The 14,145-nt window shown below is 34.4% G+C and overlaps 1 long non-coding RNA gene across 1 annotated transcript; it reads right to left on the bottom strand.

Annotated features, from left to right (window-relative positions):
• On the bottom strand, positions 1-2,982 carry LOC136826470 (uncharacterized). Its single transcript, XR_010849621.1, has 3 exons — positions 2,785-2,982; positions 1,832-1,938; positions 1-136 (listed from the first exon to the last, which is right to left on the bottom strand). It is a non-coding gene; the product is annotated as an uncharacterized lncRNA (long non-coding RNA).
• Positions 2,983-14,145: the final 11,163 nt, after the last annotated feature.

The raw sequence follows: 14,145 nt of genomic DNA on the forward strand, positions 1-14,145 counted from the left end.
AAGTCGACGAGACTGAGGGCCCTCAGTTGAGCGTAGGGCTCGTTCAAGGAGGATTCCAGACAAAAGGACGCGTTCTTTGTGCCCTGCATGGCTGTACAGCTTCTCCAACATTCCTGCTTCCTTCAGGCCGCGGATGCTGTGTGTTGTATACGAGTGTATATATGTGTGTGTGTATATATATACATATAGTGTATATATATATATTTATGAATATATACAGTATGTATATATATATTTTTTATTTATTTATATATTTATATATAGACAGTACATATGTATATATACATTAAATAATGTTAATTTATTTGAAATTCAATTATTAGATAAATTATGTTTTATATATATAAAATATATGCATATATATATTTATTTATATACGTGTGTATATATGTATTTTTTCATTTATCTATCTATCTATTTATCTATCTATCTATATATATATATATATATATATATATATATATATATATATATATATATCATGTATAAATCAAATAATCTTAATTCATTTCAAATTACACCAAGTGTTAGATCAATTCTGTTAATGAATGTTCACAGATTATGTTTCGGTACTGAACTAAGAGAATGAGAAAAAATTAAGCGAACATGATAAATAATAAAATATTAAATAGAAGTCCTGAAAAGGTGAAACTACAAAGCATTAAGATTCCCACCTGGAGATCTCAGAGGATGAGATGGTTTGAGCATGAAGAGAAAAAGGGAGAAGCGAGCAGTCAGCCGGATTAAAGCGCTGATGAGGATTTTGGGCAACATGGGGATGAAAACAGAAAGTGGACAAGATGGAAGAGTTGGTGGAGTTGGGGGCCGGGGGGAAGGGACCCAATAGACGTCTTAACTTGTACAAGGATTGCTATGGGTAAGAACGTGAATGATAATGATGAATTATAAGAAAGAATAACAGGGAATATATAAGACAGAAAAGAATGTGGAAAAATCATGAGATGTCTAAAGTAATAATGGGTAAAACTAAAGTAAAAAGACGAAATATTAAAGAAAGAAACAAAAGAAATAGAGTAGATAGAAAGAATGGAAAGGACTCATTAGACTTCTAACCCGTGAAAGCAAAGAACGAAAATAAAATCGTGAATGATAATTTATGATCCTGATAATGATTATGATGTTCCTGCTGATGATGATTATGACGATGTTGATGATGATGATAATGATGATGCTGCTGCTGCTGATGATGATGCTGATGATGATAATGATGGTGCTGCTGATGCTGATGATTATGATGATACTGTTGATGATGATGATGATAATGATGATGCTGCTGCTAATGATGATGATGATGCTGATGATGACAATGATGCTGCTACTGATGATGATGCTGATGCTAATGATGATGGTGATGATGATGGTGATTCTGCTGCTGATGGTGATGATGATCATGATGATACTGTTGATGATGATGATAATGATGATGCTGCTGATGATGATGATGATGATGCTTCTGATGCTGATAATGATTATGATGCGGCTGCTGATGATGATGCTGATGCTAATAATAATGGTGATGATGATGATGCGGCTGCTGATGATGATGCTGATGCTAATAATGATGGTGATGATGATAATGATGCTGCTGCTGCTGCTGATGATGATGATGATGATGATGCTGATGCTAATAATGATGGTGATGATGATAATGATGCTGCTGCTGATGATGATGATGATGCTGATGGTGATGATGATGATGCTGATGTTAATGATGATGATGACGATAATCATGATGCTGATGGTAATGGTGACGATGATGATGATGATGATGATCCACACAAAGAAAAGAGAGGTGAAAATAATAACTTACATCGAATCGACCTTCGCCTTGAGAGAGGAGCCGTTGGGGAAGGCAGTGCTTAAAGAAGTCCCTCCGAAAACAGTTTCTCTGGCGATGTACACGTCACAAAAGCCTTCCTGTCAAGGTACATATTAAATTAGAAGACAGTTAGTAGAAAATATTCTGCAGAAACTATTCTGTAGAAACTATTCTGCAGAATTTATTCTGCAAAAAGTATTCTGCAGAAAAAATTTCTGCAGAAACTGTTCTGTAGAAACTAATCTGCAGAACCTAATCTGAAGAAAAGATTCTGCTTAATTTATTCCGTAGAATTTATTTTGCAGAAAGTATTCTGTAGAAAAATTCTGCAGAAACATTTCTGTAGAAAAAATTCTGCAGAAACTATCCTGTAGAAAATATTATGCAGAATTTATTCTACAGAAACTATTCTGTAGAAAATATTCTGCAGAATTTATTCTGCAGAAACTATTCTGCAGAAACTATTCTGTAAAAACTATTCTGCACACGAAAGAGGGGCAGAAATGGAAAGAGAGGGAAGATACACAAGCAAAACACAAAAGATGCAAGGAATAAGACCCAATAAAGAAAAAAAAGACAAAAAGAGACGAAAGGAAAATGTACAAGGCTCAATCAAAGAAGCCTCCCTCTCAAGGTACATATCAAACTAAAAGGTTTGTGGAAATTACTCTATGCACAAAACAAGGGCAATAACGGATAGAAAGGGAAGCTTAACAAAGCAAAATACAAAAGATGTAAGGAATGAGACTTAATAATAAAAAAGAGACGCAACGAAAATATTCAAGACTCGACTACAAGAATGAAAAAGATTACCTCATACGGAAAATATGATAACAGCTTGATTTTTCGTACGATAACTCGTACCAAAAATCAATGCTTAGCATTAATTAGGTCACAATAAGGCCCGCGAAGCCTACAGAAACGAATGGCGGAGAGATACTCACTTTCGAATACCTCTGGTGCAGGAGGTAAGTGAAGGCTCTCTTGCCCAAGAACGCAGCCATCTTCCCCTGCGTGAGGTCTCTGGACAATCGGACGATGTCGTTGTGAAAAACGGCCTGTTTCTTCAGCCGATACAAAGGGGAGCCTTCCGATGCGCTCTGTCAAAAGAAGGCAGTCACTTGTACCGTACTCTCCATCTTCTTCTTCTTTCCCTAAGAGGTCAACAGAATCATTTATATGGCCTCTCTTCGGTTTATTCACTCCAGTCTCCAAATTGCGATCCACAAAAGTTGACTAACCATCAGTGAGGTGATTGTGTTACACCATGAGAGAGAGAGAGAGAGAGAGAGAGAGAGAGAGAGAGAGAGAGAGAGAGAGACGTGTTTCCTGGGCAGTTATTAATACGAAAAGTATATGCACTTTTAAAAAATATTAACGAGAGAGAGAGAGAGAGAGAGAGAGAGAGAGAGAGAGAGAGAGAGAGAGAGAGAGAGAGCTCTACAGAAACGGAGAAAACTTTAGCAATAAATTTTTTTATTTGTTTTTCAATACTGAATCACTAGCTACTGAAAATTAAAAACAAAATCGGGTTTTCACTTCTACATTCTTTAAAGTCTACAGTATATACTGTATACAAGTGTGTAAGTTTGAAAAATATTCATATACTATTTAAGTACTTGAAGATAAGACAATAATTCAAGTCTTCCAATATAACAGGTTTGGTTTTTCTCATCACGATATATATATATATATATATATATATATATATATATATATATATATATATATTTATATATATATATATATATCTATATATATAGTGTGTGTAAATGTATATATACAAACACATATATATAAATATATATATATATATATATATATATATATATATATATATATATATATATATATATATATATATATATATATATATATATGTATATGTGTGTGTGTGTGTGTTTGTACATATACATTTACACACATGCACTATATATATATATATATATATATATATATATATATATATATATATATATATATATATATATATATATATATATATATATATATATATATATATATATATATATATATTTATATTTCTTTTAAGCCACTAAGCCACAACTATCGTTCAGTTTCAGCTCACTATACCTCGAGAATAGCTTACAGTGACAAGATGTAAACCGATTTTTAACAGATGAGCAGTGAAGAGAGGTTCGGCGGTCAAAGGTCACTGTATATCGTTGTTGCTAAACCGGGCAGCGGTTCGAATCCCACTTGTGGCGAAGCACTTATCAATTATAATTCCCCTTGGTTGTATGTTGTTCCCGAGGTATAGTGAACTGGATATATATATATATATATATATATATATATATATATATATATATATATATATATATATATATATATATGTGTGTGTGTGTGTTTGTGTTGTCGAGTACTAAAGATGAATTGCTAGCGTAAATATTTCCCCTAGAAGTCATAAAATTTATTGTTATTTTTCCTCTGAATAGCGCTGTAAATATCTTAAAGAAGGAAATTTATTACACAAAACTTGTATAAAGTTTAAATTGTTTACTTACCCTGAGAGAGCTGAATTGCTATGGTCCACATGAAAGCTAACCAGATACCCTGCTGGATGCCCTGTTCACCAGCTCCTGCCAGATTTTCGTCTCCATCTCTTTACAAAAAAAAATATATAGAAGGAATGAGGAGAATACAACCTAGAAAGTGACGAATAAATGGAGTGTAAGAAGTATTAAAAGTAAGGGCCATGATGTCTACGAAGTATGGAAAGTTATACAAGACAGAGGTGAATGGCGCAATACGCCTAGGAGTTTGATTATTGGTTATGGGTCTCCCGTGAAAGTGTATGAAGCAGCCTAATCATTAGATGAATTATCATCGTATTTAATTATATGTCAATTCCCCGCCATTTGTGCCTTTAGAAATAAAGAGGACAACAGACAAAATCACATTCAACTTTTACGCTCGTCAGTTACGAGTCGACCTTTTTAAACACTGAGCCGCTCGCCTACCCCAAGATATATATACAGTATATGATATGATGTAATACAAAAAACGTCGGTGAAGAAAGGAGATATATATCCGTAGAGGAATTGCACCATAAACGTTGCTAGCGCCACGCCAATAAGGGTTAGGCCTAAGATCAACCACACCTGATAAAAGTGAAAAGGTAAGACTATAACTGCAATGGTTATCAAAATCAGTTTAAAAACCCTAAATCGGTTTACGAATTACGGTTACGATCAACCACGCATGACATACAGTTTAAACGAAGGCACTACAAGACTCACAGATGTTGTATAAGGCTTCACGAAACCGGCAACGTCAGCTTCCAGAACGGGAGTCTTGTGGCCGACCGCTTGCTCGTCCATGAAGAGAGGCTCGCTCAGGGAAACGGCAGAAGCGCGTTCGGCGTTCATTGATAGGACTATGGCGGACATATCGGCCTCCTGGCGAAGATAACTTGTTATTCAGTGATTTCTAGACTATTTTCTCTTCTACCAGATGAAGGAAGCTTTACAATAACATCTCCTTGGCCTTATAAATTGTGCCTTCGCCAACTAATATGGCTCAAAACTAGCTCTCGCTATTTCGACAGCCATTAAGTCTGTCAAATTGCAATATAACATTTTTTGTGAGCGTCATACTCGCCTGCCAGGTTTTCATTATTAACCTAGAGAGAGAGAGAGAGAGAGAGAGAGAGAGAGAGAGAGAGAGAGAGAGAGAGAGAGAGAGGCTGTAGTAGTTGCAGAACAGGAAAATCAGTGATGTCACCCGAGTTATAGACTCAAGTTCAATTAATATGAATAAGCTGGTGAATAAGTAAATATAAATGAGACATTTGCTTTCTGAAGCTCTTTAGAGAGGATAATGGATAAACAAATTAACTAAATAAAAAAAACACTGCTTTCTGAAACACTTTAAGAATGAAAAATTAAAACAAACTAACCTTCCTGGTGAGCAATCCCATAATTCCAGTCCATGTTCCGTTAGGGAGACTAATGCCATAGTGGCGGTCCTTCGCTAAGATGTATTGCACACTACACACAAAAAGAGAGGGAGAGGTGATAGATGAGTAATTGATGATTATCTAAACTGAATAATTCGCTAAGATTCGAACTACTTGAGTAAAGGTGGGATAATGACAATTAACGACAGTATAGGAGAACAGTATGTAATGTCAGAAAACCTAGACCTACTTGGATGAGAATTATAATAAGCTTTGACATGAATAAAGATTGGTGAACGTCCAAGAGTAAAACAGACATGAGTGATGATGATGGATTGGAATGAGCAATAATGGGGAATAAGTTGGTCTGAAATTGTAAATAAAGAAGAGAGCTAAAAGCACAAGATAAAAGCACGGAAGCCTTGATACAATCTCGACAGAAGATAGGAAATGTCCTGTAGATTTGCTAGCTTATAGCGATTCCTGCAGTGTGCCGTTGTTTATAATAATTTCTGGAGTAATTTTGGCTGCAACGAAGGCCTAAAATTCAGCCCATGAAAGAATTCTGAAAACATTAAAATCAAATGTATAAAATGAACGAAATTTCACTCATTTTGAGCGTTCCATCTAGTTTGTAATTTCAAAGGTCGCAAAAGAAATTGACCAGAAAAATCTAAAATCATAAAAAAAAAAATTTTATTAATAAAAATTTAAGGAATAAACGTTGGAAAATAGTTTGCTAAACCAAACCTTCATGAAGCAGATTAAGCAAATTAAAACAACGAATCTATTTCATTTATGAGCCAAACAACTGGAGAACGGTTTATTTTAATTTCTAAAGATCATAAACAGAAAAAAAATACTGAACAAAAATTCTTATATTTATGACAGAGGAAAAGAACGAAACACATACTGCCAAGCAGAACATAGATGTTAAACAAAGGTTACAAAGAAAGAGGAAAAATCGAGGATAATATTTTGTTTACCAAGTTCCTAATTGCCTGGCCAAGATGTCCACCAGGTCCACCATTATCCCGGTCACCGTCAGGTTCGGCTCCCTGCCCACGATACTCTCGATGAATTGGGCAAAGGCAAAGGCAATTTTTTTTTTTTTTTTTTGCAAAGGCAAAGGCAAATTTTATTCTATCGACCCCTTCCGGAGTATGAGAATTACAAAATTACACAAATATATATATTTTACACAAAAACTACAAAAAGAAGAGACCAATAGATTACAATTATATTTATGTACACATATATTTAGCAAGTACATATTTAAAGCATAAAAGGTATTCTGACAAAGGAAAGTACATACATTGAAAATAATACCAGAATAATGAAAATCCTAGAAAGTATTAAATCTAAACTAAAGACATTATAAGGTTAACAAACTTTGCAAGTCTTTTCAGTTCTCTAGCACTACTTGTATTGAGGAGTATATTGAATTTAAAAGTGGTAGGTCTTCTACAATAGTAGGGCTTAAGGTATCTCTCTCTTATTTCTCTAATCACAGGACAAACTAAAACATAATGATATTCATCCCCAACTTCAGTGCTGTTGCATAGTCTGCAAGGGTGCCACTGTGAAGGAGAGAGAGAGAGAGAGAGAGAGAGAGAGAGAGAGAGAGAGAGAGAGAGAGAGAGAGAGAGAGAGAGAGAAAGGGGTATTAGCTGGGAGAAAGCGAAGTGTCATTATTTATTCCTAAATATAATCACTTAGGCTAAATAGAGGCTGGTTTCGATTATGCTGACTCTAAGTAGGCCTACATACAAACCGGTGCAAAATTCTCATAATATCCTTCAAAAACACTACTAAAATATAGACATATATACAAGTATTTGAATAAAGTATGATATATTTAGAGAGAGAGAGAGAGAGAGAGAGAGAGAGAGAGAGAGAGAGAGAGAGAGAGAGAGAGAGAGAGAGAGAGAAAGGGGTATTAGCTGGGAGAACGCAAACGTGTCAGTATTTTATTCCTAAATATAATCACTTAGGCTAAAGAGAGGCTGGTTTCGATTATGCTGACTCTAAGTAGGCCTACAGTACATACAAACCGGTGCAAAATTCTCATAATATCATTCAAACACTACTAAAATATAGATATATATACAAGTATTTGCATAAAGTACGATATATTTACCTGTTCCACACACAATTTGAGGCATCTCTTCGAAGGGATGACGGCAGTCTCCATGATAGCTAGACCTACTGTAGGAAGCTAATAACCGTGCCTACCGTCTAGAGTCTCTAGACGCTACCTTGAGACTGAACAGCAATAGCTGCTGAGTATTTTACAAGGCTTCAGGTCCTTTTATTTCTCTGCATAAATAAATTAAAGCTGAAAACACACCTTTTGAAAACTAATCGCCTGTCAGTGTAGCTGTTTCGATGACTGAAGCTGGAACGTTCAAAGAATAATTGGTTTATAAAAGTTATCAAAGTCTTGACTCACTGGAGCAAATAGTGGTGGCCGGTAATAAAGTCACAGGAAAAAAAGTCAGAGGAAATAAAGTCACAATTTTGGCTGTGAAAAAAGTCACAGGAAAAAAAGTCACATTAATTTATGGTGGCTGGTAACAGTCACAGGGAAAAATTCACAATATTTCTTGATTTCTTGAGGGTCATTATCTAATTGATATTTGCAGTCTTTTGTTAATGTTTACACGGAAATCCCGCAAGGGGCTTGGGAGTCACTATCTAGAAAAGATTATTGTGAATTTCTTTCCAGTGACATTTTCCGTGACTTTTTCCCGCGACTTTTTTTCTGTGACTTTTTTTCCTGTGAATTTTTGACCCGGATTCCAAATAGTTATTGGTTACGGATATCATGTTGTTATCAAGTAAGGTAATTCGAATTGTTCAATTTTCTCTATCTTTTTCGTTCTTATTTTCTTATATGACTATTGTTAAAATTTTCCATACACATTCATTGACTTTTCATTCATTATTAATTATATACTCATTCGAAATAATAATAATAATAATAATAATAATAATAATAATAATAATAATAATAATAATAATAATAAAAATAATAATAATAATGATAATAATAATAATAATAATAATAATAATAATAATAATAATAATAATAATAATAATAATAATAACAGTTATATTACATGCAGTTTATGCATCTATAATCACTTAATCGTTTTGTTTTCTTTTCATCTAAGAATTTACAATTAATATAATTGTTTTATACTTAAATCTTGAAAGCATTCAAGGCACTTCATGCACTTGTCACAACGTTCATACTATATCAATTATATATATATATATATATATATATATATATATATATATATATATATGTATAAATATATATATACATATATATGTATATATACATATATATTTGTACACTATATATATAGGTAAATATATATATATATATATATATATATATATATATATATATATATATATACTGTATACATATATAAATATATACATGCATATATATAATATATATTCATATTTAAAAATATATTCATACATATAACTACAATATATACTGTATATATATATATATAGATATATATATATATATATATATATATATATATATATATATATATATATATATATATATATATATATATATATATATATATATATATATATATATATATATATATATATATATATATATGAACCTATATACAAATCTATATTTATAAATATAAGAATATATATATACATATATATATATATATATTATATATATATATATATATATATATATATATATATATATATATATATATATATATATATATATATATATATATATATATATATACATATATATATTATATATATATACCGCTTAAATGTCTTTATTAGAATCACTATCAGTTCTTTATTGAAAAATCGTAATTACTGAAATTCGTGATGAAATGAAAACATATTTCCAAAAATCTCCTTCCAGGAAAAAAAGAGAAACTAGAGAACGAACCAATATACAAACACAAACTCACATGTAAAATGAAGTTGAGCGATGAGACATACCGCGTCGACCTCCTGTGAACTTTCCCAAGATTGGCTCCAGCGTCTTCAGGGAGTCTGCGACATTGCTTCCAGAATTTCCAGCTTTTGAAGGATCTATATCTATTTACGCATGATTATACATATACTTGTATAACCAAGAATTACTCCAAATCTCTACCAACTGCTGGACGACAATGACGTTCCAAGCAATCCCCACGAATTCCCGACGACAGAAGCAGCTCCAGTGGAAACGAAAACGTCTCCAGAATCCACATGGGTCACTTGTGGCAGATTACAAAACCTGGCATAACTCAAGACACAGTTCAGACAACTACAAGGAGGATGAGGGGCTCCAGTTGAGAGGACGATGGCCCAAATCACCCTGCTGTATTCTGCGAAGCGCACATCGAAGAAGCTCTGAAAAAGCTCTGGAAAGAACAGATGAGGATCTACACCAAACGGTCGAGGAAGCGATTAAGAGACGAGAATACGTCTCAAGCCCAAAGAAGGAGAGTTTGAATACATGATGATGAATTTGCAGAAGAACCAACCACGACAACGCAGACGTAGGAGACACAACAACGACAAAGTCGCTCGGAAATCAGCCCTGATGATAGAGCTGGAAGCTTTCCCGCGTCACACAGGTGCAGCGATCAGAGCTGGCGGCAAGAACTCGATACCTCTGGGTAGGGACCTAGGGAAGCAAGGATACCAACTTCTAATGTTCCTCAGTGGCAACATCTGGCGTGGCGAAAAACTCCTAAGTTCAATGCCTGCTAAACATGAGAAATGGATCTTCCCATTCGGAGCTCAGGCATCGAGGAACACCCTCAGCATTCGCTGTATTTCTGCTGAAGGCGATCTGGAAAGCTTCCTACCTGCAGCCAAGGAGTCATTACTTTTCTTTGGTCAACTTCGTGTTTCCTACAGTGTGCTGCGAAGTGACTGGTTTCGGGACTCTGCAAAGGATTCATCTGTTTTCTGCATAGAAGATGCGAAGAAGTATTACTTGGCTAGTTGACAGAGAAGAGAATGGGGAAGGGCCCATCCCTGGTAAAAATAAACCCCCACTTCCATGACGCTCTGTTGGCAATGATGCCCCAGGGGTGAGATCATTTAAGATCGGCAAAGGCCATAATCTATTCCCTCTGGCTAAAAAGATAAAAAAACACTAATTAAAACTTACAATAGGGGCAGATTGCCACAGTGGATTGAGCTATCGTACGGGTCTTAGGCTAGCATAACCTGAAATGTCCAACATTAGGGATCATTCATTAATTTGTAAAAACCCAATAAACTATATAAACTTTGAAATAGTGACCACGACGCAGAAGGAACACCTCCTTAATATTTTAGGATCCTTGGTTATCGAGAAAATTGTTCCATCGCTCAATAATCATTTAACTTCAACCCCCTTATACATAGCCTGGTACCCTTCCCCTATCCCTGTTTACTTCCTAACCTTGTTTACTCTTATCAAACTTTCATCCTCTGGAACTTTACTACTGAAGCTATTCTATTCCTGGTTTTGTTATTGTCATTTTCAGTCTCTGAAGCATTTTAATTTTGTAAGATCTGTTGTAAGTTTTAATTAGTGTTTTTGTATCTTTTTAGCCAGAAAAGATGGGATATGGGTGATCCCGAAGCGCAGCTATTAATAAATATATCAATGATGAGCTGACTGTTCTTCCTATCCATCATACATCCTACTATGAGACTGAAATAAGAATATATACATACATACATACATATATATATATATATATATATATATATATATATATATATATATATATATATATATATATATATAAATATATATATATATATTATATATATATATCCGTATATATATATACATATATTTATATGTGTGTGTGTTTATGTCGAAATCCAAATCGTTCTATATTAGTTACTGTTATTTAATGAAAATCGTAAAAATTAAAATTCTTGATGAAATGAAAACATATTTCCAAAAAATCTCCTTCCAGAAAAAAACAGAAACTAGAAACTGAATCATTAAATAAACTCACAAGTAAAACCAAGTTGAGTGGTGAGACATATTGCGTCGACCTCCTGCGAACTTTCCCAAGATTGGCTCCAGCGTCTTCAGGGAGTCTGCGACATTGCTTCAAGAATTTCCACATTTTGAAGGATCTACATCTATTTACGCATGATTATACATGTACACGCATACGTATAATTAGAAAAGGAGACGAAGAATTACTCCAAATCTCTACCAACTGCTGGACGACAATGACGTTCCAAGCAATCCCCACGAATTCCCGAAGGCAGAAGCAACTCCAGTGGAAAAGAAAACGTCTCCAGAATCCATATGGGTCACTTGTGGCAGATTACAAAACCTGGCATAACTCAAGACACAGTTCAGACAACCAGAAGGAGGATGAGGGACTCCAGTTGAGAGGACGATGGCCCAAATCACCCTGCTGAATTCTGCGAAGCGCACATCGAAGAAGCTCTGAAAAAGCTCTGGAAAGAACAGATGAGGATCTACACCAAACGGTCGAGGAAGCGATTAAGAGACGAGAATACGTCTCAAGCCCAAAGAAGGAGAGTTTGAATACATGATGATGAATTTGCAGAAGAACCAACCACGACAACGCAGACGTAGGAGACACAACAACGACAAAGTCGCTCGGAAATCAGCCCTGATGATAGAGCTGGAAGCTTTCCCGCGTCACACAGGTGCAGCGATCAGAGCTGGCGGCAAGTACTCGATACCTAGGGAAGCAAGGATACCAACCTCTAATGTTCCTCAGTGGCAACATCTGGCTTAGCGAAAAAACTCCTAAGTTCAATGCCTGCTAAACATGAGAAATGGACCTTCCCATTCGGAGCTCAGGCATCGAGGAACACCCTCAGCATTCGCTGCATTTCTGCTGAAGGCGATCTGGAAAACTTCCTACCTACAGCCAAGGAGCCATTGCTTTTCTTTGGTCAACTTCGTGTTTCCTACAGTGTGCTGCGAAGTGACTGGTTTCGGGACTCTGCAAAGGATTCATCTGTTTTCTGCATAGAAGATGCGAAGAAGTATTACTTGGCTAGTTGACAGAGAAGAGAATGGGGAAGGGCCCATCCCTGGCAAAAATAAACCCCCACTTCCATGACGCTCTGTTGGCAAGGATGCCCCAGGGTGAGATCATTTAAGATCGGCAAAGGCCATAATCTATTCCTCTATCTATCTCTCTATCTATCTATCTATCTATAATATATATAATCATGGGTTTTGTTTTGAATCCTTTAACTGATTATCAAAACGAAATGTATTTGTAAAGATATACAGAGAACTTAAAGCTTTCATCCATACTTCTGTGGACTTGATCAAGTCCAGAGAAGGAAGGACGAAAGATGTAAGCTTTGTAGAGAAATTTAAAAATACACATCGCTTGGCTGATCAAGTATATTATTGTGGATGCATCTCTGCAAAACTGATAGGCCTGATAGTGTTATGTATGTATGTATGTATGTATGTATGTATGTATGTATATGTATATATATATATATATATATATATATATATATATATATATATATATAGATATATATATATATATATATATATATTTATATATATATATATATATATATATATATAATATATATATATATATATATATATATATATATATATATATATACATAAGGAGGAAGAGGATAGCCAGAAGACGTGGTAAAATTGCAGACATTATTATTTCTTAGCAACTAACAGGGGCACAGCCGAGCTTTCGGGAATACATAACTTTTCCCATCATCAGGGTCACTTATCTATAGAATTACATAAAAAAAAAAAAAATTCTTTAGATAAGTGACCCTGATGATGGGAAAAGTTATGTATTCCCGAAAGCTCGGCTGTGTCCCTGTTAGTCGCTAAGAAATAATAATGTCTGCAATTTTACCTACGTCTTCTGGCTTTCCTGTTCCTACTAAATTGAAGTTTTCTAGAAACGACATCATAATATAGTATATATATATATATATATATATATATATATATATATATATATATTATATATATATATATATATATATATATATAATATATATTATTAAACTGTAATACAACAGTATAATATGAAGATAAAAAGGCCCATAAAACACTGTATGAAAGTTTCAACCACATATTTCGAGCGCTTCCTTCTGTGCCCCTGTTCACTGCTAAAATATGGACAGATGATAGATAAAAGGGCATATATGCAGAACATATGTAGATGTGGCAGTGTCTCGTTGGCATGCAGGTGGCCATTGACCTTAGTTTCCATCCTTCCTGGGTCAGTGGCCACCTGCATGCCAACGAGACTTACTGCCACACCTGCATATGTTCTGTATATATGCCCTTTTATCTATCATCTGTCCTTATTTTAGCAGTGAA

Source organism: Macrobrachium rosenbergii, chromosome 41 (assembly GCF_040412425.1).
Source record: "Macrobrachium rosenbergii isolate ZJJX-2024 chromosome 41, ASM4041242v1, whole genome shotgun sequence".
Lineage (NCBI taxonomy): Eukaryota > Metazoa > Arthropoda > Malacostraca > Decapoda > Palaemonidae > Macrobrachium > Macrobrachium rosenbergii.